This window comes from Lycium barbarum, chromosome 3 (genome assembly GCF_019175385.1).
Source record: "Lycium barbarum isolate Lr01 chromosome 3, ASM1917538v2, whole genome shotgun sequence".
Classification (NCBI taxonomy): Eukaryota; Viridiplantae; Streptophyta; class Magnoliopsida; order Solanales; family Solanaceae; genus Lycium; species Lycium barbarum.
The window spans coordinates 10,876,910-10,902,885 of NC_083339.1; the positions used below are offsets into that span (position 1 = coordinate 10,876,910).

At 38.7% G+C, this 25,976-nt stretch overlaps 1 long non-coding RNA gene across 2 annotated transcripts in view; it reads right to left on the bottom strand.

Annotated features, from left to right (window-relative positions):
* Positions 1–18,569, bottom strand: part of LOC132633730 (uncharacterized) — a 31,299-nt gene extending 12,730 nt beyond the window's left edge. For both annotated transcript variants that reach the window (XR_009579766.1, XR_009579767.1), the window contains exon 1: positions 16,939–18,569. This is a non-coding gene — a long non-coding RNA (uncharacterized LOC132633730). The remainder of the gene's footprint in view (positions 1–16,938) is intronic.
* Between the last annotated feature and the right edge of the window lie 7,407 nt (positions 18,570–25,976).

Sequence of the window (25,976 nt, forward strand, 5' to 3'; positions counted from 1 at the left end):
GATCCAAACTCCCTCAATGGGGAAAATATGAAGGAATCGTCCTAACTGGGCGGAGCGATCCTTATCCTACGTTGGCATACGTAGTTTCAGGCTATCTGAGCCTTCTCGGTATTCATACAACTCCCGAACATGAAAATAATATAGTTGGCTAAGAAGCCCATGACTTTCGTGAATTAACTTGTAAACATGGTTTCATGAAATATCTTGTAAACATGGTTTCATGAAATAGCTTGTAAACATGGTTTCATGAAATAGCTTGTAAATATGGTTTCATGAAATAGCTTGTAAACATATTCTTGATTTATGAGTAATACAATAGTTCATAATCATATATTTGTAATGGACTTGAAAACATGCTTATAACTTTCAAAATAAAATCATATTGTTTCATATGATCATAATGAGAACGCATGAGGAAGAATTCATGATTCATGGATTAAGCTAGGATTCCTAATGTCCGAAATGGAAGATTAGGAATACAATAACGAACATAGATACGAAATTCATGTTCATACATACATAATTACGGGCTACCAATATGTTGGGTTTAATGCCCTAGGATTTGAACTTTATAGATTTTATGAAACGGATCATGGGGAAGAACGTAGAGATTCCCACATGTGGATGGAAGTTCTACATACCTTAACTTCCTGCTTTTGAGCGTATCACAATGTCCTTCAATCCCTTCAACTTCAATCTATAGCAATACAGGTCATAGGGACTCTATATTAGCAACAATATCCATGTTTTGTTCATCTAAGCATTTTATCAAACACTTGGTGGGCATGAAGCTCCACAACCTTCATTAATGGTGTTTTCTTCCCCCAATCCCCATTCTATTACTTCTAGCTGATTCTACAATCTCAATTAGATGTAATTGACATCATTCTTCATCACCCATATGAATACAACAATCCCAAGTCAACAATCCAAAAACCCTAGCATAGTTCATATAATTCTCTTTATCAAACCTATTTACTATTCTCCCAAGAACTTATCAACACTTTAATCATCATGAAACATCATAAAACTTACCTTGGTTATTGTAGGAATAAGCCTTGAGTTGAAATACTTCACTTGAACAAAACCCTAGTTCCACCTTCCATGGAATTTCTTGACTTGAATGGATTTGATGTGTTTCTCACACTTAGTTTTGTGGATTGATGAAGTGGATCTTTAGTTTCACTTGGATTCTGCATATGAAGTGTTTGGATGGCTCTAGAGAACCCTTGAGTCGTGTAGGGGAAATGGGAATGAAAAAAAATGAGTTTGGGTCTCTTATTAACATCTTAAAATCTGACCCATCGGGCAATTCTACGCCCATTTTTACGTTCCGTATAATGGTTTTACGGACCGTATAACTTACCGTAAAACCATTCCAGTGATTTGGACATTCTATGCTCATTTTACGGTGTGTTTTACGTCCCGTATAATGGTTTTACGGACCGTATAACTTACCGTAAAACCATTCCAGTGATTTGGACATTCTGTGCTCATTTTACGGTGGTCTGAGTCAATTTTACGGACCGTATAATTTTTTTACGGACCGTAAAATTGAACCGTAAAACTGACCAACGAAATATCATTCTCTGTGACCATTTGACGGACCGTATAAATGTTTTACGGACCGTCAAAATGTTTTACGGACCGTCAAATGGTCCGTCAAAATTCTTCTGCTCGGACAGTCTGTCGTATAATGGGCATAACGCTTTGCACAGATGTCCGTTTGAGGCCCATAATATACCGTTGGAAAGATATTTCAAAGGGCTACAACTTTCATCGAGAAAGGGTTCCCAAATTCCAAATTAATAATGGGGTTATGGTCGTTGGAAGTAAGACCATCAATAAACTCACTTGCAAACATGCCCCGTAGAGTGGTTTCCAGCTTTGTTTTGCCCAAAGACTCTTCTCATGTCTTGATTGGGTTTCAAACACCATTTATACACTACGAAAATTGGGTTCATTATACCCCCATCTTATAAGGAAAATCTTAACCCGAATGCATGAGGTGTTACAAATACAACCGGCAACATATGGAGTAATATAAGAAAATGTAGAACCCGGATCTATCAATGCCGTCACGACCCAACCCCGTAGGCCGTGACTAGTGCCCTACTTGGGCACCCTGACATACCTTTCCATATCTGATCACATCCAAATAGCATATGCGGCCATAAGTACTATATGCCGTCTCAAATCATATCAAACTGTATCAGACACATTTCAATGCAACCATGTGCGAACATATATATATATATATATATATCAAAAACCCGGCAAGGCTGTCAAATGTATCAAAAGCCGACAAGGCTATCAAATGGCACAACGGCCCAAAACGCATATACAAAATGCACGCCGGCGAGGCTTCCATAACGAGTAGAATCATATAAACATAACTGTACATAAGTAGGCACACACACCCACTAATACGTCTACAGACCTCTAACAGACCAAACGAATCATATGGCGGGACAGGGCCCCGCCGTACCCCGGAACGAATATATATACATACATGGCGAACAAAAATATATACCAAAAGATATGCTCTGAAAGGAGAAGAGCACTCCAACAGCAAAAAGGGGGTGTCCTAAACCGGTGGATCACCAAACTGTGCGTCTGTACCTGCGGGCATGAAACGCAGCCCCTGAAGAAAGGGGGTCAGTACGAAATATGTACTGAGTATGCAAAGCAGAATGTACAGAAAACAAATCTGAGATATAAACGAAATAGTAGTACAGAGAATAGGTACAAATCCATCGTATCAAAATGTTTACTTTAAAAATATGTAAGTCATGCAGAAGGTACAGAAGAATATGGTCGCCCGCCCGTCGATGGCGCCATAACACAACATCACACCAGAAAGGTTTCAAATCTCCGAATCCCCGTCACATATCATAACCCAGCATAACTCCATACACACCATAACATCATATATAAGTGGAACCCGACCCTCTTTGGCGAGTAGCTCGGTGAACCATAAGCACAGCATAACTCCGGAGTATATCAAAGTGCGCACGACAACAGAACCGGCCCGGGACTTGGCGAAAGGAATAACAGAATGCACGAGTAGAGTCATGAGTAGTCATATGCATAAAATCATTATCATAACCTCAAACATAAGTAAAATAATCATACTTGCAAATCGAAGTAATAGTCAAAACAAGTTCTTTCAAAAGTTCTCCGAATTACATAAAAGAAGGTCGCGGGAAACACGGACGGGCATTTACCTGAGTGGGGCCCGCCTATGGAAAACATACATATCATATGTCATATAGACTCCTACAAAAATATTGAGGTAATCCGAGCATTTATGTGCAAGATATGACATTCAAGAATTACGAAATTCCTTAAAGCGAAACCTTTTTATGCAAAGTTCGGAATGCGACTATTTCAAAGACGTAATGGTTCATGCTTTTATCAAATCAAACATAAGAGTGCCAAGGAATATATATATAGATCATATCATACTCGGATTTCGAATCATAGGATTTTCCCTAAAGGCTCGTAATCTAGCCTATCCAAAACTAAGGCATGCCAAAAGAAAGAAGGTTGGAGCTTTACATACCTCGTACGCACTCCAAAATAGCCAATCTAAAGTAAATCCCAATCTATGCCTCGGGCTCCCCAAGGTCTACAAATACGCCAACGAATACCAAGCATTAGCTAAGGGCACTTAAGCCATTCATTCCAACTATTTATTAAATTCTACATAAAATTCGGCAGCATTTCCCCTGTAAATAGGCCATCCAGAGAATTTAACTCGCTCAAAATCAACAACAACAACCACAATAACCAACCTAGCAACAACGATAATCAATTCGAAAGGCAAAGTAATAATAGTAGCTCTCTTTTACATCATTTAACAACTTTCCAAATATTCAATTCAACGGCTTACATTCAAGCCACATTATTGCTCATACATTCAATTATCAACCCGAATCCTTACCCATAATATTAGAGGACTTCTAAACCATTCACATTATTTTTCCAACAATCCAAAAAATTTTCCAAGCTGGCCGAATCCAGTCCCCTAGCCGAGGGCAGCCCTCTTGCTACTTTCCTCATTTTTAAGTCATGTTTTGTATCACAATCCACAATATAACGATATAATTTTCATAGATATACGAATTACATCAAACGTACAATAAGCCTTAGATCAGCCCACAAATTCTCAACATCAATCTTGAGTTATTAATTGCTCATTTCCAACTAGAATTCATCACGATAACCATTATGACGCTAAGCGATAGCAATTCATGCTTTGCTACAAATTTGGGGCTATACCCGGCCACACTACACACTTATAAATATATTGATGATTTATATTCTTTTCCCCACTCTACAACAATCTAACATGATATAGAATTAATTCATCAATTCCATTTCCCACACCCATATACACGGCTAGAACACCCATCACACGACCCACTCCCAACATACTATATTTCATGATTTTTATCCATTTTAGCATACTACAATATGCATACAACATTTATAACTCAAAAACAAGATTAGAACTCACCTTTCTTCTTCAATCCACCAATAGGCTAGGGTTTGCAAATGGGCAAAATGAGTAGTTGGATGATCCAAACAATACTTCCACGCTACTTAGGGACCTCCAAATAGTGGGTTTATACCAAAGAAATAATTTTTGGGAAGCTAAAAATGGTCTTGGTTTTCTCCTCTTCTTGGCCGAACACAGTAGGTTGAAGGGTGCTCCCAAGCTCTTATATTTTTCTAAGTGTTGAAATGGTGAGAGATGACTTAGTGGTCATATTTTAAGTCCACAAAATATCTACATTGTCTTTGGCCCACACAATGTGTTGGACCAATTAAAATTGGCCACACAATGTGTGGGGACCATTCAATATACAAGGCCACCATGGCATTTTTGCACAACATTATTAATTCCAATTTTATGAATTGTGGTCCCAATTTTTTCCTAAGTGTTCAATGCCCACAATTTCATATATAACTTATGTCTCAAAATAAAATCAAGGGTCAAAAGTCCCGACTTCAAATCCCGGAATAGTCTTGGCCTTAATTTATCATAGTTAATCCGGGTTGTCCCAATGTATAAAAATACGGGACGTAACATCCTCCCCCCTTTAGAACATTCGTCCTCGAATGTTAAATTAGCCTTATAGGGTCTCACAAACATTTCGGGGGAGTTTCTTTTTAAATAGCATATATCAATTTCTTACCAAACAATGTAACGAATTTAGAAATTCAAATCACATGTAACCACACCTGGTGGCGCCTTCTGGTCCTGTCGGCTGGCCAACGCATATATGCGGTTCGAAGGACTGCTAGAATCTGAAACACCGCCACGGCCTCGACCGCGACCTGCCTGTACCGGCATACCTCGCCCCGCAGGGCGCACAGCTGAGGGAGTAGAAGATGAACCTGCGGCTGATCCCTTCGGCTGAATTGTACTGCCAGAACCACTCGCCATCGGACAATCACGCATCATATGGCCCTGACGGCCGCAAGAAAAACAGGCTCCGGTAGCTCGATAGCACTCTCCTGGGTGCGATTTCCCGCAATAAGAACAACGGGGCCTGGGTGGTCTGGACTGGCTGGAACCTCTGGTCATCTGCGAACCTAATTCTCTGGAACTCTGGCCTGCTCCTGAGTATCTGACACTATCAAATCCCTCCCCGATAGACTGGGGAGTGCACTCTGCGCCGGCTGAGAAGACTGTCTAACATACTGTTGAGGCTGCCTGCTTTGGGACTCCCCAGAATACCCAGCTGACCTGGCCCGCTTGGGTGGTCTCCTATCACGATCTCTGTCCGACTGATCCTCTATGTGCCGGTCCTCCATACCCTGCGCGTAAGCCTGTAACCGGGCGATGTCCATATCAGTCTGCGATGCCACCGCCATGCAGCCGTCAACTAAATAACACTCCAGCCCTATCACGTACCGGTGCATCCGGTCAGCCACTATAGCAGGCGCATATCGAGCCAAAGAATCAAACTCCAAATTATACTCACGAACACTCCGACCTCCCTGCCGCAACTGTAAAAATCTATCAACCCGCGCCCGTCGTAACTCCGGGGACAAAAGGTGGCGGAGAAAAGCGGCCACAAACTTATCCCAAGTAGCTGGGGAAGCACTCTCACCCCTGGACAGCTCCCAAGACTCATACCAATTGTCAGCAACATCTCGTAATCTGTGCGAGCCCAACTCAACGGACTCGGTCTCTGAAGCCCTGACCAAATCTAATGAACGCCACATCCCCCGAATAAAATCATGGGGGTCCTCCTCGGGCTTAGACCCGAAAAACTCTGGGGGACCGCAAGTCAGAAAGTCATGAACTCTCAGGCTATCTCGCCTGTCATCATCATCATCAGCTCTCAGCCCGCGTCTGCGAGCCTGTCCCGCTACCAAAGTAGTCAATAACTGTACGACCTCCCTCAACGTCCTATCCTCCGCCCCTGGCTGAGGAGCTGGAGGCTCGGGCGCTGGAGCCTCTGGAGTTGATAGTGAAGCCGCCCCCTGATCCATAGTGGCATCGGCTGGTGCTACAGACTCCTCCGATGAAGAAGACGTAGCAGAGTCTGTTGGCCGGGGCGCAATATCACGCATCATCTGAGCAAGGGTCCGACTACCCTTCCGAGCCCGGCTAGTCTCTCCTACCACCGCCTTTTTCTTCTGGGCAGCCGTTGCCTTTTTCGGAGGCATAACTGAAAGAAAAACACAACAACTGATCAGAACAGAGTCATCCTAATAGCACAGCTCTATCGCACGATCTAAGATTCAAAGAAAGGAAACACCCTAAATTTCCTGTAGCTTCCTGTTTATAGATGTGGTGCACAACACACCGATAAACAAGACTCTACTAGACACGGTCTGTAGACATTCCGAGGACAAACCGCTCTGATACCACTTCTGTCACGACCCAACCCCGTAGGCCGTGACTAGTGCCCTACTTGGGCACCCTGACATACCTATCCATATCTAATCACATCCAAATAGCATATGCGGCCATAAATACTATATGCCGTCTCAAATCATATCAAACTGTGTCAGACACATTTACACGCAACCATGTGCGAACATATATATATATATATATATATATATATATATATATATATATATCAAAAACCCGGCAAGGCTGTCAAATGTATCAAAAGCCGACAAGGCTATCAAATGGCACAACGGCCCAAAACGCATATACAAAATGCACGCCGGCGAGGCTGCCATAACGAGTAGAATCATATAAACATAATTGTACATAAGTAGGCACACACACCCACAAATACGTCTAAAGACCTCTAACAGACCAAATGAATCATATGGCGGGATAGGGCCCCGCCGTACCCCTGAACGAATATATATACATACATGGCGAACAAAAATATATACCAAAAGATATGCTCTGAAAGGAGAAGAGCACTCCAACAGCAAAAAGGGGGTGTCCTAAACCGGTGGATCACCAAACTGTGCGTCTGTACCTGCGGACATGAAATGCAGCTCCCGAAGTAAGGGGGTCAGTACGAAATATGTCTGAGTATGCAAAGCAGAATGTACAGAAAGCAAATCTGAGATATAAACGAAATAGTAGTACAGAGAATAGGTACAAATCCATCGTATCAAAATGTTTACTTTAAAAATATGTAATTCATGCAGAATGTACAGAAGAATATGGTCGCCCGCGTGTCGATGGCGCCATAACACAGCATCACACCAGAAAGGTTTCAAATCTCCGAATCCCCGTCACATATCATAACCCAGCATAACGCCATACACACCATAACATCATATATAAGTGGAACCCGACCTTCTTTGGCGAGTAGCTCGGTGAACCATAAGCACAGCATAACTCCGGAGTATATCAAAGTGCGCACGATAACAGAACCGGCCCGGGACTCGGCGAAAGGAATAACAGAATGCACGAGTAGAGTCATGAGTAGTCATATGCATAAAATCATTATCATAACCTCAAACATAAGTAAAATAATCATACTTGCAAATCGAAGTAATAGTCATAACAAGTTCTTTCAAAAGTTCTTCGAATTACATAAAAGAAAGTCGCGGGACCCACGGACGGGCATTTACCCGAGTCGGGCCCGCCTATGGAAAACATACATATCATATGTCATATAGACTCCTACAAAAATATTGAGGTAATCCGAGCATTTATGTGCAAGATATGGCATTCAAGAATTACGAAATTCCTTAAAGCGAAACCTTTTTATACAAAGTTCGAATGCGACTATTTCAAAGACGTAATGGTTCATGCTTTTATCAAATCAAACATAAGAGTGCCAAGGAATATATATATAGATCATATCATGCTCGGATTTCGAATCATAGGATTTTTCCTAAAGGCTCGTAATCTAGCCTATCCAAAACTAAGGCATGCCAAAAGAAAGAAGGTTGGAGCTTTACATACCTCGTACGCACTCCAAAATAGCCAATCTAAAGTAAATCCCAATCTACGCCTCGGGCTCCCCAAGGTCTACAAATACGCCAACGAATACCAAACATTAGCTAAGGGCACTTAAGCCATTCATTCCAACTATTTATTAAATTCTATAGAAAATTCGGCAGCATTTCCGGTGTAAATAGGCCATCCCGAGAATTTAACTCGCTCAAAATCAACAACAACAACCACAATAACCAACCTAGCAACATCGATAATCAATTCGAAAGGCAAAGTAATAATAGTAGCTCTCTTTTACATCATTTAACAACTTTCCAAATATTCAATTCAACGGCTTACATTCAAGCCACATTATTGCTCATACATTCAATTATCAACCCGAATCCTTACCCACAATATTAGAGGACTTCTAAACCATTCACATAATTTTTCCAACAATCCAAAAAATTTCTCCAAGCTGGCCGAAACCAGTCCCCTAGCCGAGAGCAGCCCTCTTGTTACTTTCCTCATTTTTAAGTCATGTTTTGTATCACAATCCACAATATAACGATATAATTTTCATAGATATACGAATTACATCAAACGTACAATAAGCCTTAGATCAGCCCACAAATTCTCAACATCAATCTTGAGTTATTAATTGCTCATTTCCAACTAGAATTCATCACGATAACCATTACGACGCTAAGCGATAGCAATTCATGCTTTGCTACAAATTTGGGACTATACCCGGCCACACTACACACTTATAAATATATTGATGATTTATATTCTTTTCCCCACTCTACAACAATCTAACATGATATAGAATTAATTCATCAATTCCATTTCCCACACCCATATACACGGCTAGAACACCCATCACACGACCCACTCCCAACATACTATATTTCATGATTTTTATCCATTTTAGCATACTACAATATGCATACAACATTTATAACTCAAAAACAAGATTAGAACTCACCTTTCTTCTTCAATCCACCAATAGGCTAGGGTTTGCAAATGGGCAAAATGAGTAGTTGGATAATCCAAACAATACTTCCACGCTACTTAGGGACCTCCAAATAGTGGGTTTATACCAAAGAAATAATTTTTGAGAAGCTAAAAATGGTCTTGGTTTTCTCCTCTTCTTGGCCTAAAACAGTGGGTTGAAGGGTGCTCCCAAGCTCTTATATTTTTCTAAGTGTTGAAATGGTGAGAGATGACTTAGAGGTCATATTTTAAGTCCACAAAATATCTACATTGTCTTTGGCCCACACAATGTGTTGGACCAATTAAAATTGGCCACACAATGTGTGGGGACCATTCAATATACAAGGCCACCATGGCATTTTTGCACAACATTTTTAATTCCAATTTTATGAATTGTGGTCCCAATTTTTTCCTAAGTGTTCAATGCCCACAATTTCATATATAACTTATGTCTCAAAATAAAATCAAGGGTCAAAAGTCCCGACTTCAAATCCCGGAATAGTCTTGGCCTTAATTTATCATAGTTAATCCGGGTTGTCCCAATGTATAAAAATACGGGACGTAACAAATGCATACACATCACGAGAGAGTATAGACAATATACCTGTGACTACATCCGGAGAGGGCTCGAGATCCTGTCGTCCCGCTAAAGCATATACACGGGGTTGAGTGGCACCTGAAGTAGATGCTGCCCCTCGACCTCTACCTCGTCCTGTTGTCACCTGAGGAGTCTGCCCTGCCGGGCGTGCTGATGAGGAACCCGCTGCTGAGCCTGTGCGCTGAACCCCACCTCTACCATATCGCGAGGGACAATCTCGCATCAAATGTCCAGTCTGCCCACAAACGTAACAACCATCAGTGTCCTGACGACACGGCCCTGAATGTAGTTTGCGGCACCCACTACATCGTGGAACTGGTGGTCGCCTCTGACTGTAATCACCCCCAAACTGAGAACCCGAAGCTCTCGAGCTCTGACCCTGTCCCGATGGAAAAGAGCGATCAAATCCCCTATCTGCGAACCGGGGAGGTGTGTTGACACCCAATTTTGTCCCTCCTTTATTAAATTTTATTTACTCAAGATTCTAAATTTATTGGCGAGCTAAACATTTTTCACTATTAATATCGTCATTTTCATTTTTTCACTATTACTAGCATCACTTTATCACAAATTACAAAAGGGTTCGTTGGCGCTTTATTTTCGTTAAATTAATTATACTTTATCAAGTATTTTTATTTTATACATATTAATCATTAATTATCATAGTATATATATATTGTACTAGTTACTAAATTAGAAGCCCAAAAATAATTAAAATAGCGGAGGAAGGACCAATATTTTTCAGCCAAATTAATGGCCCAAAATACAAACACAATATCCATTAAATCCACCAGCCCATATTTTTTCAACCCAACCAGCCCATTACCTAAGCTACCCGACCAGCCCACACCCGAAAACCCTTTCAGCCCAACAATAAACCAGCCCAACAACAGTCCGGCCCACTATTTTGCCCGACCCGGTCCACTTCCTTTCCTCTTCATCATTTACCCTAAAATCTCCCTTCCTCCTTCACTTTCTTTTCCCTTCTTACCGCACCCGCCTCCCTTCCTCCCTCCTTCGTCCCTCTTTCATCGTCATCTCCACTCTCCCCTGTACACTACTCTCTCTCATACGCTCCTCTCATCCTCACTCTATAAATAAAAAAGATTTTCAGTGTTTATGGGGGGGTGGACATGGTCTTTGAAAGAGGGGATTTATGATGAAGAGAAACCCGATCAACTGAGACAAAACAAGGACTCAGTGTTTTTGTTAGAAAGAATCGAGGGCATTCAACATTTTGGGGGATTCCATTACTTTAGAGTTCGAATCTGCTTCACTTCAAGTTTGTTTCGAGTCATTTTTTATTTACGTTTTAGGATTACTAAAAAATCAAACCAAACTTCCTTTTAAAAAGAGTGTTCGGTTCTGTCGAACTTTTCGATTCGAAAGACTTTTTCTCGAGTTCGAGTTCGTCGCATTCGAGCATAAATTCGCGACTTCGACACCTCAGTTCATTGCACACAAACAAGGTAAAACTCGATACATTTATTACTTATAATCTTTAGTTTCTGCTTCTAGTTAAATCTTTAGCTGATTCTGCTATTTTCTAATTATGTAGTTTCTTTGTCGTCATGTTATTTGTCTGATGTTTGGGAGCTGTTAGGATAGAATATTAATTGCTAAAACGAATTCGAAAGACGTATACTGTAGTTTGGAGGTTTAGACTGAATTTCCAAGACTTAGAATCTATTTTAAAATCGAATATACATAGGATATACAATGGGTTATCAAGGTAAGAAGAAAGTATATATTCAATATATATCTGATATACACACCATGGTGTGTATATCTTAGGTATATTGCGTGTATAATTCAAATAGTTTGGTACTAATTGTCTTCCCTCGTAAGTTTAAAGTTTTCTGTTCGGATTAATGCTAATATGAAACAGTGGCAGTGAGCATGGATTATTTATTCTTCTGTGATTTAGAAGCTCCTACTGCATATGTTTTGTACCAATCAGGTCCTGAGATTACATTAAATCACTGAAAGTTTAATTCAGTCCTGTCTGTTATGTTCAAATACCCATCGAAGTGTTAGTTTGACATCATGACATGAGCATGAAGTTAAGGCATCAGTTTGTAGTTGATTTGGTACTGCCTAGTCCTAGTTTTTTTTGCAGAAATCCATTATTTCAGACTACGAGGCTGTAACTCTCCCCTCTCGCTCAATCAGTCAAAAACTAGATAGAAGAAGTAGCATATAGCACGATGCTAAAATCTACCCAACCCGCGCCTTTCTACTGTTGACATTCATTGTTGTTGCTTTGGAGATGAATATTTCTCTGTTTCTTTTGCTATCCCTTATATAATGTAGTTTCATTGTCTTACTTAATTGTCTGTTGTTAGTTTGTTTTCATTCTGTTGTAGTTCAGTTTGAGACATGCTTGAATGCTTTTGATTAGTATGCTTTACTTTGCTGTTTACTTTGCCCCTTTGTCGTGTGACCAAATAAGAAATGCTTTACTTTGACAAATGCTTTACTTTGCTTTGCTGTTTGCAAATGAACAAATGAGCATCTTTCCAAAACCCTCCCTTTCATCTCTTCTTGGATGTTTCCATCGTCCTCTTGTCCTAAACTGTTGGATGTTTTTCCCCTTCTCTGAGAACTGGCCGAGATTTTTAAAACATCAAATGTTACCTGTTTTCCTTCCCCTGCGATTGTGAAATTCACTGGACATTTGTTTGAATTTCAAAACCCTTAAGGATACCAACTCCTATCTTAAAACATGAATTTTTTTATTAGAGTACTCCATTTCTGTTTTAAGTTGGAAACAGGTAGTTGAAGTACCAAGTGTCTTCTTTCTTGTTTAGAAGAGTTCTTCTGACTCGTCAAAGTGTAGGCTGATTCTGCTTAGCTTTGTACGCAACTGTATATATGATTTCTGGAGTCTAAATACATTAGCATGTTTTTTCCCTCGTTTGTTTCTGTTTGGTATGCTCTGCTGTTTGTTTACAGGAATTGAATGTGTTCTTTGGAAAACATTAGTTATCGATTTGCTTTTTTTTCACATTTTTCCAGCATCGTAAAAGTAGTCATATCTATGCTTTCCCCATTGGTATACCTGTGTATACATGGTGTATCATTCCTTACTCGGTCGATTGATCATATGGTTGCTTTTCCTGCCTGTCTATCTGTTAGGACGTTGTTTGTTGATTGTTGTCTGCTCTCACTCTGTGTATTTCTCCTCTCGCACCTTTGGTCCAAAACTTGGTTTAACGACCAGACCTTAATGTGGTAAAACTATATACAATTAGTTGTTTCTTAAAGAATCTTACTTACGATACATCTTCTACATGCTCTACTATATATTTAAATCCCAAGTTAACTACAATCTCTTGCTAGTTTCTTGTATTCACTTTACTAATCTTTTCTTTTGTTTATGCATGGCCATCGCATACGAGTCTCGGACTCGTCATCTCCCGCATTCAATGTTGGGCTAAAAGCCCAACGTAATTTCTCTACCGAGTCAGCCATATAGTAGCAGCCAATCCGCAGCCAAACAGGAAAATAAAAATCTGGGCCAAAGCCCAATAGGCAAGACAACAGCAGCAACATATAAAAATTGCTACTGGGCCGAAGCCCAATAGTGGTCAGATCCACAGCAGTCCAGAAAATGGGCAGAACCCATTTGATTTCATTTCACTCTCTACTTTGTTTGTACATTTAACTTGTATTATTTGACTAACCCGTTACTGTGTTTGTTTTCCTAACTTAGATGAAATCTAGTAAAATTAATGGGTTAGCTTTAGCCTAATGGGTAGTTAATTTCACAAATTACATTCTCTTCTGTTTACGTTCTAAACTATTTATAGCATCTATAATACTTATTGGGATAATTAATTTTAAAAATAGCATGACTATATACTTTGAGAATTAAGATTCACTCTTACTATCTTAGAAATTTAAAGCGTTACAAATTTTGCACTGACGTTAACTTATTTTTGAGAAATAAGGAAAACTAACTATTTTCATGGATAACTGTTCTAATTTAGTTACTTTCCCAACACTGGAAATACGTATTTGTTAAACAATCTTTTCACAGCTTGTATTGAACTAATAAGTCTTCCTATAAAATCTTTAAAGTTTTATTACTATTAATCTTACAATAACTCTTTTAATTTGTTATTCGACATAACTTATTTTCTCCCATATTTACAAAATGCTACACAATCCTGCACTTTCTCAGTTTATCCACAACTAAACCCTTTTTATGCAAATCATTATTTTCTACCAGTCTTATTTTAAATAGTGTTCTTATATATCTATCCATAACTTTAACAATCCTTATAAAGTTGTTTTCTTAAATATGATAAAATACTTCATCTACATTTTTAGCCTAATTAATTAAGTCCGGTCGGTTAACCATTGTTAATGGGTCTTAAAGGATGCCTAATACCTTCCCTTTAGACTAATTGAACCCTTACCTAGAATCTTAAGTTTCGCAGACTTTTAAAATAGAGTTAACTCTAAAATAACTTTAACAAATTTAGGTGTCCTAATTCACCATAAATAATTAGGTGGCGACTCCTTAAAATAAATTAGGAGTCACCAATATGTTGTACTTCTAATTTAACCCGGTTAAAATGGGGTATAACAAGGTGCACTAGTCGCTGACTGGCCTGAATGTCGGGAATAAGCCTGCCTCGATCCCCTTCTATAATCGCTGCCTGTGCCCATGGATCTAGCCATTTTGCTTGGCCTCCTATCACTGTCGCGATCACCCCTTTGTTGTTGTTGTCGCCCCTCCAAATTCTGAGCATGAGCCTGTATCCGGGAAATGTCCATCCCGTCTTGCAAAGAAGCCGTCAAACAATCTCTAAATAAATGTGGTCCCAAACCACTCACAAATCTATGTACCCGATCTCCCATGTCGGCCACCATGGTCGGAGCATATCTAGCCAAGGAATTGAACTGCATGCTATACTCCCGGGCACTCATGTTCCCTTGCCTCAAATTCAGAAATCTATCCGCCCTAGCTCGGCGGATCTCGGGTGGCAAATAATGACGAATAAAAGCATCCACGAACTCTTGCCAAACCGGAGGAGGCGCGTTCTCTTCTCTTGATAATACCCAATTATTATACCATAAAACCGCCACATCCCGGAGTCTATAAGATGCCAACTCCACGGATTCAGTTTCGGAGGCATGGACAATTTTCAATGTCCTCAACATTTCATTAACAAAACCTTGTGGGTCTTCCTCCGGCTTTGACCCGAAGAATTCCGGGGGATTTAGACTCATAAAATCACGGGCCTTTGTACTTGCTGCCCGGTCACTTGAACCTGCATTTTGTCGTTGTTCTTGTGCGGCCACCAACTGGGTCAATAACTGAATAACCTTGGTCATTTGTTGACCCGAAGCAACCGGCGGAGGAATTGGAGCTGGGGCTCCTCCTTGCTCTTCCACATTAGGCGAGGTAGAAGAAGAAGTGGGAGTGGCGTGCGAGGAAGTAGCACCCTGAGCCTCGCTATGTCCCAACTCAACTGGAGTTTCTCGGCTGGTGCCTTCACCGGCGGCATTTAATATTGCGCGGATTTGCTTCTTTCTTGGCGGTATCGCTGAAATCATAACACACTATTAGGGAGGATAAAATCTTATGCGTGGCTCTATCGCACGATCTCATAGAAGAAACATGGTCATTTTTCCTAAATGCCCTGTAGCCTCTTGTTTATTGATGTGGCGTGCTACACACCACAAACAAGACTCTACTAGACACGGCTCGTAGACACTTCCTAGGACCGAACTGCTCTGATACCACTTTTGTCACGACCCGGCTAGGGGCCATGACGGGTACCCGGGGCTAACCACCGAGCACCGCTCGTCCTATTACTTCTTAGGCTTATTTAACAATCATTTACCCGATTCATGCTCAATTTATAATAAAACCCGTTTTCATTTAGAAACAAAATGCTTTCATACATATAAGCCCTTAGGCTAGCAAAAATACCATATAGTGTATATATATATATATATATATATATATATATATATATATATATGCATATACACATAATGAACATGCCATGAAACTGCACGACCCACGTCGAGTATCTACAAGCCTCTAAGAGATGACATCTACAACTGTACACAAATGAATCATCATAGGCACCTCCGGGACGATGGGGGGCTCTCAGTCAGCTAGCAGCCTCTATGAATCCGGAGCAAGATCTCCTCCCTGTCTACCTGTGGGCATGAACACGTCCAAAGAAAAAGGACGTCAGTACGAATATTGTACTGAGTATGTAAGGCAGGAATGAAATAAACAAACAGAATAGAGAGGTCATGGGTCATGAGACAAGGATACAACCTGCACAAGTGTCATAGACAATCGTATTACTTTCATATTTCACATTTCACATAATCATTATATATATATGTTATCACATCCCATACATCATCACGTACATCATCATATGCATCATCACATCATAATCTGTATCGTCACCCGCGTCCGGGTAACCCTCATATGCCGCCCACTAGTGGTGATCATGCCCGGCCCTCTAGGCTCGGTGTAACATCGCAGACTGCATTAGCGGTGACATGCCCGGCCATATAGGCACGGTGGAATCGTATCATCACAACATCAATCATAACACGTCATTATTGTACATCTCATGCCATAGCATCATGTTATCATTTCTTAGTGTTCCATGTATCCCATAGTTATATTACAGGTTAGCATTATTCATTATCTTATTGTCATAGTATACATTAGTATTAAGAGCACACGTTAGGCTTTGAGACAACCACACTATGTCGGGGTGACGTAAGGTCGTGAACCCCCGAGTGTGTTATGGACCTTTATGAGTATCTTGCCTCGCCTTGAAGGAAATAAAGTATAAGGCGAGTGTTAGCAATAATAACATCATTAATTCAATACTCGTACTTGCCCTTCGTCAGTCAATTCATTGTGCACGAACGAAAATTTTCCGAGGTGTAACACAAGTACTTTCATAAATTTTTAACATACCTCATCTTCAAATGTCGTGAATCTATGCTAATCCTTACTAACAACCAGAAACTCTGGAATCAACTCACAAGAAGTACTCAAGCCTTAACAAAAGTACTAAGCGATGCTATACAAACAAAGGATGGAAATGTCCTCTTAAAAGTGAAAATATCGTACCTTCAGATACATGAACCGTTTCAGCTGAACCCCGAGGTGGCGAAATAAGCAAGGGGGCATACAAATAGTCATCAGCCTTCAAATAACCCCCAATTATACTAACCAATTTCTTGTCATTTCCCTCCAAGGGTTTATCTTCCTCAATTCTTGAAAGAACAGCATCCAAGAAAATTAACTCCCCATAGATAAAGGGAGAACTTTATCACTCGTCTATCCATTTTATATAACCCTAATCACTATTTGAGGAAAAGAAGATCAGTTTTTTGGAGGAAGAAAGTGACGTAAATGCAAAAAACATGTATATCAGTACACTCACCGTCAGAAATAGAGGAGGAGAATTGAAGAGAGGAGAAAGGGGAAGAATAGGTCTCATCCTTTGAGGATTGTGTTAACCAACCACACTGCCTTCTTCCTTTTCCTTAGCATCCACAATTCTTCCATATGTCATATTTGCAGTGGAGCTAGCTGTCAACAAAAAGTCAAATCTTAAGGCTCTGTGTGTCTAAATGTTGTGAAACTTATGACATAATCTTTTTGGGTTTTAAAATTTTGATATTATTATAAAGCTATCTTGGAAGTGTTTCTTGACTTGTGCAAATAGCAGTGAGCTCACAAAGCTTTATAATCCATATTCATGGAGTTTCTTCAATTTAGATCATAGCACACAAGTAACATTGAGATGTTGTCCAAAATATTAAATGCAAACTTTATGTTGCATATTTAAAGTCTTCAAAAGCATAATAAACTGCCTTTGTCCAGATTTTTAAGAAAATAAAAAGCAACTCAATTTTGTGAGGTTTAATAGGAAACATCATCAAGCTGAAAAGCAAACAATTTTTTTAATAGACCATGAGTGTGTTACTTACCTTTTGAAATTTTGTTCATATATTCTTTCTGTAGTCTAATCGAATTCACCTGCTTAATACATACCACTGCTTGCTGCGAACTTGATACAATGTAATGAAATCACCACATACATGTGCAAAATTAATTAATAAAAGAGCCAAAGCCACAAGTATAACAGCCTTCGGCAATTTCGATACATTACATGGATTCAATGGTAGTCCATGATGAAGTAGAAGATGGCAAAATTCCTAAAACATACCACTACTGTTCAATAGCCAAGTACCTTACTTTCAGATGTTAACTGGAGTTGTTCTACCTTGAGAGCACCTTCTATTTATCTCCTTTCTCAAATAAATAAATCTTGGCCAAGCATAAGCGACCATATGCTGAACTTTGCCTCTTGGCAAAATACATCTTTTTCATAATTTCCCCCTCAATTCGACCCTTCTAAGAAAATCATCAGCTTCTTCCTCAAGAGGATAAACTCAAATTCGAAAATAGTCATCTAGAGTTTTAACATAGCCTATGTAAATACTCAAACATACAGTGAAAGCACACGTGTCGATCCCGCCGTTTATGAAGATTTTAAGAGAGGATCAACCTGTTACAGAGCTCATGCTTCAATTATCAGAGGATCAACCTCTTTCTTTCTTTCTTTCAAAACCCAGAATGGAACAGCCAGTCTGAACATAGAAACCTTTCAGAAGCGATTTTAGCAATGTTAGAGTATGAAGTGTAGAATATGAGTTTGTACTCAAAAGCAAACATGCCCTGTTGTTTACTGATAAGTCTTTTTCTTCTAGTTCTCACTAATAATGAGCTAGTATATCTCTCAAGGGTTCCATATTTTTCTTTAAATCGCATGAGAGGTGAAATATATTCCGACCTAATAAGTAGTAGAGTGTGCAGAATTTGAAACATTGTTTGATGTGGAAAGACATTACTTTTTATAACATATATGTCACATTGTGGTGAATCTGAGCTTATGCACATTGAAATAGCATGTTTGAAAACTTAGCGTGGAGTTTGCATCACTGAACTATCTAACTTTTGCCATGCAGAAACAAATTCTAACAGGATACAAAAATAAATTTCAGACAAAATAATCAAACAATACAGTGAATCAAAATAAGATGCAATGCTATTAACAACAATGGAATCTTTGTCCATTTAAATGAGGAACAACTATTGGACGCTGATTAAAACGCCACTTTTCTCTAGAACCAAGAAGAGAACCTTTGCTACATTGTCACTTCTCGTACCAAAAATACTCAAAAAATAAACATATCATTATATAAAGGGGAAAGTATATAAAAACGAAACCCGTTATTGCTTAGCTACTTGCTCCCTCAATTTAATCGCTTGTTTCTTTATAGCCTCCTTATTCAGTCCTTCCCAACAATGAGAAAACACAGAAGTAGGTGAGCAGAAGGAGGATTATAAAAGCATAATGAGGAATCTATCAATCTAGTATGCAAAACAGTTGAGCAAACAAAACCCCCAAAAGGGTTATACCTCAAAAAACAAATTAATCAACGATTGCTAGATTTTTCACGTGTTATGCCTACCACAAAATAAAAATTCAAAATTTGTAAGGGGTTATATCTCTAAATTAGCAGAGATTTACTCAGCCTTCAATTTAATGATAAATAAAAAAGGGAACAATAAATACAGAAACCCTTTAAAAGATAGCAATTCAAGTGGTTATACCTCAATATTTTCCCACTCAGCCGTCCGAAAAAACTCTTGGGGTAGGAACCGGAATTTTCTTTGTTCAGATAAAAAATGGAAGATAATAATTAGCACCGAGAAGTATATCAAAGAACCTACAACCAAAAACCAAAGAATTATGCTCAGCTTCAGAAATTAAGAAAACCTAAAATTAAAAAAAGAATTAACTGGAGAAAGAGAAAAGAATGTTTCATAAGAGTTTGCCAGAAACTTACCCCTCTGAGATGAATTAAACGGTGCGTTGGCTGTAGGTTCATAAACAAAGCATGAAAGGACCAAAATACCCTTGACATGCCAAAACAGGCATGTCATCCTGCCTCCAAGCCCACTCTTCTATGAACAGTACAAATATCATTTAACTAAAATTGAAAAAATAATTGCCGTAAACAAACTACACACAAACTAATGGAAATAAAAATGAAAATGGTGATAAAAGAAAGAATCTTGATATTGGATATGAAAATCCTCGTTCAAAAGAAAAAAGAGAAGGAGGAAGCTGATAATTGAAAAGTGGAGAGTCATGCTCCCCACATGAAAATTCCTAGAAAGAAGAGAAGGAGACAAGTGCGTGCTCAGACAATTATTCCACACACCAAGATGACAAGTAGAAAGTGGAGTCATGCCCCACATGAAATAACATTATTCTCTTTCCTATATATACATGTGCAATGTGCAGTGACCAGGAGTAACAGACAACAAAAAGAATTTTGGATCAAAATAGCTTTTGTCCTTTTCTTTTCCTTTATAACTTTTGTGCTTTCTTTTTTTTTCTCGATAGCTTTTGTGCTTTCCTTTTCCTTTATGGTATCGGAGCAGTGATTAAAATCACTTTTTTTTGTTTTTTTAATCTTGTCTTCTGTTTTTTTTTTTTTTTTAAATGGTTGAACCAACTCTTGAGACTCATGTTACTTCTGCAGTTGGGAATACTTCTGTTACTGAAATCATTAATTCATCTCATCCTTTTTACATAGCACCATCTGATTCACCTGGTGCCTTACTTATTAATATTATTTTCGATGGGAAAAGCTTTGGGGGGTGGAAAAGGGCTATGTGGATTGCCCTCACTGCTAAGAATAAAGAAGGTTTCATTGATGGAACTACTGCTGAACCTACTGTTGGATCTGATCTTCATGCTTCATGGTCTACATCCAACAATATGGTTATTTCTTGGTTATTAAATTCACTCTCAAGGGACATATCTGAAAGTGTCCTATATTATCACTCTGCTAAAGATATCTGGGCTGAACTTGAAGCCAGATTTGGACAAAGTTCTGGAGCTAGATTATACCAACTTCAAAAAGAACTTAGTGACCTTGTGCAAGGATCATCTGATGTTGCAACTTACTTCACCAAAATCAAACGTTTGTGGGATGAATTAGATACCTTGGACTCTTTTATTCCTTGTTCTTGTATTTGTTCATGTGGAGCAAAAGAAAAGAATGTAAAATTTAAACAGGATGAAAGATTAGTCAAATTTTTGATGGGATTGAATGACTCTTTCTGTGGGGCAAGGGGAAATATACTCATGATTTCACCCCTTCCCACTATTGCTAATGCTTATGCCCTCTTGGTACAAGAGGAGAAACAAAGGGAAATGCAAAATACCCCTAAATTCCCTGGAGAATCGTCTTCTTTTGCTGTTACACAACAAAAAACCACCGGACAAAGAAATTTCACAACTGACTATAGAGTCCAAAGGGGAACTTATGACAACAAAAATTCTAACTCTGTTTGCAAGTACTGCAAGAAATCTGGACACTCTATTGAGAAATGTTATAAACTACATGGTTTTCCACTCAATTTTAAGTTCACCAAACAAAGAAATTACCAAAAATCTGCTCAAAGAAATGTTGTGTCTTACAATGAGGATTCTGGAGATCCATTTATTGCTACTGCTTACTCTAATGAGCAAGGAAAACTACTCAGTCCAGAACAGTTAACTCAAATCATGCAGATGTTGAAACAAGTGAAAACAGAGGATCGGTCCACAAGTTCTGATGTCATAGCAAATGCAAACTGTGCTGGTATAAGATTAAGTCCATTTTCTTTAAATTCCAAAATTGATTTTTCAAAAATTGATGTTTCAAAATTTACTAACAAGACTTGGATCATTGACTCTGGTGCTACAGAGCACATGAGTTACATAAAAGATTTTTTTATCAACATGAGAACTCTCCCCTATCCTATCTTTGTCAAGTTGCCAAATTCTCAAAAAGTTTCTGTTTCTCAGTATGGATCCATTAAGCTATTTTCTAATCTTACCATACATAATGTTCTCTTTATTCCTAGATTTCATTTTAACCTTTTGTCAGTCCACAAATTATGCAAGCAGCTTTCTAATTTCATGATTTTTTCTCCTTTTCATTGCTATATGCAGGGCCCTTCAATGAGGAGCCCCATGATGCTTGGTAAAACCCAAAAAGGACTCTATCTTCTCAACAATAGCAATCCAGAAACTAATTTACTTCCAAGTTCTAGTGTCAAGTTGCCTAGCTATGTTGTTAATTCCCTAAAGGATGTTTCATCCAGCTTCCATTGTAGTTTAGTTTCGGATGTTAAGAGTAGACTATGGCATCATAGATTGGGCCACATACCTTTGTCAAATATAAAGAATATCAATGGAATTTCTTTCAATGTTTGTTCTAAATTTGTGTTTCCTTGTTCCATTTGTCCATTAGCAAAGCAAAGCAAATTGCCTTTTCCTAACAGTAATATTTCCACTAAGCAAAGCTTTGATCTCATACACATTGACACATGGGGACCATATAAAACACCTACCTATGATGGGTACAAATATTTCCTAACTATAGTAGATGATTTCACTAGAAGTACTTGGACTTTTCTATTGTCTACTAAGTCCAATGCATTCTACGTTTTAAAATCATTCCTTGCAATGGTAGAAAGGCAATTTGGACAAAAGGTGAAAATTGTTAGGTCTGACAATGCTTGGGAATTAGGATCCAGTTTTGAAACATCTTCATTTTTTTCTTCTCAAGGCATAATTCATCAAACTTCTTGTGTTGCCACACCACAACAAAATGGTGTGGTTGAAAGGAAACATAGACATTTATTAGAGGTTTGTAGAGCCCTGTTATTCCAATCTCACCTTCCAACTAAGTTTTGGGGGGACTGCCTTATGACAGCCACATACTTGATAAATAGGTGTCCTACTAGAATCTTATCTTTCAAAACACCTTATGAGAAGCTTTTTGGTCACCCTCCTAAATATTCACACTTAAAATGTTTTGGTTGCCTTTGCTTTGCATCTACTTTATCCCATGGAAGGACAAAATTGGAACCTAGAGCACAACCTTGTGTGTTTATTGGTTACCCTTTTGGGAAAAAGGGATATAAGTTGTTTAATCTACATACACAAAAGTTCTTTATTTCTAGAGATGTGGTATTTCATGAGGAAATATACCCTTTCAGTTCCTTAAAAGACACTGATTCTATTTTCCCTTTGATAGACATTGACAATAGCTATAATCCTGATCTTTCAAATAGCCCACCAAATTCAACACCTTCAGACATTTCTTCAGAACCTTGTCTCCCTAAATCACCAAATACTACACACTCTCCCGTCACAACTCAGCCTCAAACACCAACTACAGCAGATTCCCCTGTCACAACTCATTCCTTACCTCTAAGTATAACTCACAATTCCACTGTTTCAAATAACCTTAATCCACATGCGGAGTCTGAATCTACTTTAAGGAGATCCACTAGGTCTGTACAGACCCCAGCCTATCTTCATGACTATGTTTGCAATTCTATTCATTTTTCTGATGTCACTTCTTCCTGTTTTGCCTCTACTGTTTCTGCAGCTCCTTTCTATTTTAATGCTTTGTCTGATTTTAACAAACAATACCATAATTCTCTTTCTCAAATTTTTGAACCAAAAAGTTTTTCACAAGCTATTTTATATCCTGGTTGGCAAGATGCTATGACAAAAGAGCTTGAGGCACTGATTACAAATGACACATGGGAACTTATCCCATTGCCCTCTGGAAAGAAGGCATTGCCTTCAAAATGGGTCTACAAAACCAAATTGAATTCTGATGGGTCCTTAGAGAGACTAAAAGCTCGATTGGTAGTTCGAGGTGATATACAAGAGGAAGGCATCGACTTCACTGAAACTTTTAGTCCAGTGGTCAAAATTACTACCATTAGATGTCTGCTTGCAATAGCCATTAAAAAGGGTTGGGGACTTTATCAATTGGACGTCAATAATGCATTTATTCATGGGGATTTAGATGAAGAAGTTTATATGAGATTACCATCTGGTTTGCAAGTGACTGATCCTACACTTGTGTGTCGTTTGAAGAAATCTCTATATGGTCTTCGACAAGCATCTCGCCAGTGGTATTCAAGACTAACATCAGCTTTGAGTTACAAAGGATTTCATCATTCTTTAAACGATTATTCATTATTTTATGGGGATTGAAGTTATCCGTGAACCTCAGGGATTGATTCTCAGTCAAAGGAAATTCATTTTAGAGATGTTGAGTGAGTATAACTGCCATGATTTGAGACTTGCTACATCTCCTCTTGATCCCACAATCAAATTGTCAGCTGAAATGGACACCCTTCTTCCAGATCCATCTTTATATCGACGTTTGATTGGTCAACTGAACTTTTTGACGCACACTAGACCAGATCTGAGCTTCTCCGTACAATATCTGAGTCAATATATGCAGAAGCCACATCATGGACATATGGATGCGGCAAAACACGTACTTCGATACTTGCTCGCAGACCCTGGTCTAGGGATTTTTCTCAATAACACTCCTTCATTTCAATTGCTCGCCTTCTGTGATTCTGACTGGGCTACGTGCCAAGATACTAGACGATCTGTTAGTGGTTTGTTCATTAGTTTGGGAGGAAGTCCTATTTCTTGGAAATCCAAGAAACAACCCTCTATTTCCCTCTCATCGGCCGAAGCTGAGTATAGGTCGATGAGAAGGGTCGTTGCTGAGCTGACTTGGCTCGTTCGCCTTCTTTACGATCTATCCCTCAAACCCTCACTTCCAATTTCCCTTCAATCGGACAGCCAAGCAGCAATACACATAGCTAAAAATCCCGTCTTTCATGAGCGGACGAAGCATGTTGACATTGATTGTCACTTCGTCCGCCAACAATACTTAAATGGCCTAATTTCTTTATCTTTCATTCCCTCTTCTTCTCAAGTGGCAGATATGTTCACTAAACCCCATCCTGGACCTTCTCACCATTTTCTTTTACACAAGTTGGGGGTTCGCACCTCACCATCCAACTTGAAGGGGGGTAATGGAAATAAAAATGAAAATGGTGATAAAAGAAAGAATCTTGATATTGGATATGAAAATCCTCGTTCAAAAGAAAAAAGAGAAGGAGGAAGCTGATAATTGAAAAGTGGAGAGTCATGCTCCCCACATGAAAATTCCTAGAAAGAAGAGAAGGAGACAAGTGCGTGCTCAGACAATTATTCCACACACCAAGATGACAAGTAGAAAGTGGAGTCATGCCCCACATGAAATAACATTATTCTCTTTCCTATATATACATGTGCAATGTGCAGTGACCAGGAGTAACGGACAACAAAAAGAATTTTGGATCAAAATAGCTTTTGTCCTTTTCTTTTCCTTTATAACTTTTGTGCTTTCTTTTTTTTTCTCGATAGCTTTTGTGCTTTCCTTTTCCTTTACGAACTAATATACTCAACTAATTAGCTAATCACGAGTTATACAATCTAATAACAATCTCCTTTATAAAATCAATACTCTTCTGTCTCATTTTGCGTAAAGGTGTAACTGTTTGGAGATTCAAACGAATGTTTTTACTAAAATTTTCTCCTTTTTTGTTATTGAATGTTTTGAATCATTAGCTATGTTGATTTGTAGTACTTGTCATATAATTTTCAAACATGTAAATTTTATTTTAATAAATTTGAAGAATCGATATCTAAATTGATAGTTAAAATTAAATGTTTTGACGCTTATATTCTGAACACCTTCACGTAAATTGAGACAAAGAAAATAGCATATATGGGAAAAGAAAACCAGCTTTTGATATTTTCTATATAACTTCGTTAAGCAGGTTTGTATTTTAATATAAGCATTTTGTGCCATTTTCTTACCTTCTTGCATCTAGATAAGTTTTTGATTTTCTTTTTTATCTTTTGAAGCACTAGCTTCTTGACGAGGCCAATTTTGAAACACTAGCTGTCTCGTTTCCTCAAACAAGCCTTAATGTTTATTTAATCTTATCCCAACGCATTTTACATCTACAATCTTTTTTACTAGTTTTTTCTCTACGATAATTCTCAC